General features: G+C 43.6%; 1 pseudogene; it reads left to right on the forward strand.

Annotated features, from left to right (window-relative positions):
* The first annotated feature begins 180 nt into the window (after window positions 1-180).
* The window catches only part of LOC108166859 (uncharacterized), a 7,032-nt pseudogene continuing 3,900 nt past the window's right edge, over window positions 181-3,312 (forward strand).

The raw sequence follows: 3,312 nt of genomic DNA on the forward strand, positions 1-3,312 counted from the left end.
GGTGAGCTTCAGAGACAGGATTCAACTTTAAAATGTTGGTTTGATAAAGTCATAAAGGTGGACGGAATCGCACAGGGTACTGCAGGGTTTCTTGAAGCTACTTATGTAGTAAAAAAGGGAATTTTGTATCAGTGTAAAGGGGATGTGGAGTCATTAGCATTACCACAGCAGTTCAGAGAGAGAGTAATGGATCTGGGACACACAGTTCCATGGGCTGGACATATGGGATTYCAGAAAACACTGTGTAGGATTGCCAGAAGATTTGTGTGGCCAGGAATGTATACTCAAATATCACACTTCTGCAAGTCCTGTGTTAAATGTCAACTCACTTCAGGAAAAAAGATTCCTCAGGCCCATCTTCAGCCCCTACCAATTATTGGTGCTCCTTTTGAGAGAATAGGGATGGATGTAGTGGGTCCCTTGGAGAGAAGCTCAGCAGGAAACAAATACATTCTGGTTATATGTGATTATGCCACTCGATATCCTGAAGTTTTTCCCCTGATGTGTGTGAAAGCCAGAAATGTTGCTAACTGTCTGATACAACTGTTCTCCAGAGTAGGGATACCAAAAGAGGTTTTGACTGACTGTGGAACAAACTTCATGTCTAAGCTGTTAAAACAAGTCTACCAGTTGCTAGGAGTGAAGGGAATTAAGACCACCCCCTATCATCCTCAAACGGACGGGCTTGTTGAGAGATACAACCAGACTCTAAAGAACATGCTACGCAAGTTTGTTTCCACTACAGGAGCAGATTGGGACCAGTGGTTGCCCCATTTGCTGTTTGCCTACAGAGAGGTCCCACAGGCTTCAACTGGATTTTCACCATTTGAACTGCTCTATGGCGCCACGTGAGAGGACCGTTAGACCTCCTGAAAGACTAATGGGAACATCCTGAATCAGCGGAGGAAAACATTGTGGCGTATGTGGTCAAGATGCGACAGAGATTGGAGGAGATGACAACTCTGGTACAGGAGAGCATGAAGATGGCACAACAGAACCAGAAAAGATGGTATGACTAGAAATCTAAGGAGAGGGTCCTGAAACCAGGCCAGCAGGTCCTATAGCTGTTACCAACCTCAGATTACAAGCTGCTTGCCAAGTGGCATGGTCCATATGAAGTGACTCGGCAAGTGGGTAAGGTCACATATGAACTGTTTATGCCTGACAGAGTGAAAAAACATCAGACATTTCATGTGAATTTGCTGAAAGAATTTCAGGTGCGTCAGAGACCAGTGCAGCAGCTCTTGATTTGTGATGTTCAAGATGAGGAGGTGAAGGAGAAGTTTCTGCCCTCCAACGAAACACAGATCAGTGTGGTTKATCTGTCTCATCTGTTAGCAGCCCAGCAGGAGGAGGTTGCAGCTCTACTGGATTCTGAACTCTTTTCAGAGGCTCCAGGTTTTACAGAACTGGTGCAACATGACATCTGTCTCAAGAAGGATGTGTCAGCTCGGCAGAAGAGCTACAGGATTCCTGAGCGGTTGGTGCCAGAGCTCAAGAAAGAGATCAACTTTATGTTGGAACTTGGCATCATTGAAGTATCAACCAGTGAATGGTGCAGTCCTGTGATTCTTGTACCTAAAAAAGATGGTTCACTGAGATTTTGTATTGACTTTCATTATCTGAATTCTCTGTCTCAATTTGATCCATATCCGATGCCCAGAATAGATGAACTGTTGGAAAGAGTGGGAGGAACAAGGTACATTACTACGCCAGAAGTAATGTAAAGGATATTGGCAGGTGGAACTAGCACCGCAGGTCCGCAAGCTGACTGCATTCAGAACACCATTTGGTATGTATCATTTCAAAGTGATGCCATTTGGTCTACAAGGAGCACCTGCCACTTTTCAAAGACTTATGGACCATGTTTTGAGAAATGAGAAATTTTCAGCAGCCTACTTGGATGATGTGGTTGTGTTCAGTCGAACCTGGAAGGACTACATGTTCCATTTACAACAAGTGTTTGGATGCATCAGAGCAGCTGGTCTGACCATYAACCCTCAGAAATGTGCCATTGCCCAGAGAGAAGTGGCCTATCTAGGCTACATCATTGGTTTTGGCAAGATTAGACCACAGGTGGGGAAAGTGGATGCTGTTCGCACTTTCCCTGTACCCACAACAAAGAAGAAGGTGAGGAGCTTCTTGGGTCTGGTCGGATGGTACAGGAAGTTTATTCCTCAGTTTGCAGAACGCTCAGTTGTGTTGAACAACCTGACAAAGGGCAAGTCCCCAAATAAGATCCAATGGACTGAGGAATGTAAAAAAGCTTTTGAAGATCTTAAAAATGCTATCTGCACAGACTGTTTTGCACACCCCTGATTTTGAGAAGTCCTTTACACTACAAACAGATGCTTCGGGAGTGGGACTTGGGGCTGTTTTGTTGCAGGAAGTGAATGGAGAGATGAAGCCGGTGGTGTTTCTGAGCCATAAGCTTCTGGACAGAGAAACCAGATATTCAACGGTGGAGAAAGAATGTCTAGCCATGAAGTGGGCCATCGAATCCATTGAGATACTACCTGCTGGGACGACATTTCTTTCTGGAGACGGATCACCGGGCCCTCCAGTGGCTGCATCGGATGAAAGACGCAAATGCACGGATTGCTGGATGGTACCTTGCTCTGCAGCCATATAACTTCACTGTCCATTACAAGGCTGGAAAAACCAACACTGCAGTTGACTGTTTGTCCAGGATTCCTGAAGGTTAAGGTACTGTGAGCTTATGGAAAGGGGGGAGGAAATGTAATGAARGTCTTYATTACTTTGGCTGTACAACACTTAAAATGKGTGTTAAATGACAAAWGAAATGCATTTTGAATGATAAATGAAACTAATAGAAACAGATTGAAGTATTTTATTGATTGTGTGTTTTTGTGCAGTGGCATCTCAGCTGGAACTGATGGTGACCTGTTAAAATACAACAAACAAAGGGATAATATAAGTATTGTGATTGTTTGAAATGTTGAAGGCTTTGTGTGGGTGTGGCTTACCTCTGTCKCTTCCTCTGCAGGGTGTTCAGGCTAAAAGATTCCCCGGGGGCCTGAGCACCTTTTAAAGGTTCCAGAAGAGACCAAAGCAGATGGAAGAGGGGGAGCAGTAGAGCTACACATTTTATATATTTAATGTTKGATTTATATTTGGATTGATAGAGATTGGTTTTTAGAGATTATTAAAATGAATAACATTTGGTAATGTATATTATTCTGAAGATTGTGTTAGTTTGTCAAACTGTGTTTGTGTGTATGTATTTTGTTTTACCCTGTTTCTTGGTGGGTTTGTAAAGTGGAACAGCCAGCTACTATAAAAGGCTGCATG

Source organism: Poecilia reticulata, linkage group LG14 (assembly GCF_000633615.1).
Source record: "Poecilia reticulata strain Guanapo linkage group LG14, Guppy_female_1.0+MT, whole genome shotgun sequence".
Classification (NCBI taxonomy): domain Eukaryota; kingdom Metazoa; phylum Chordata; class Actinopteri; order Cyprinodontiformes; family Poeciliidae; genus Poecilia; species Poecilia reticulata.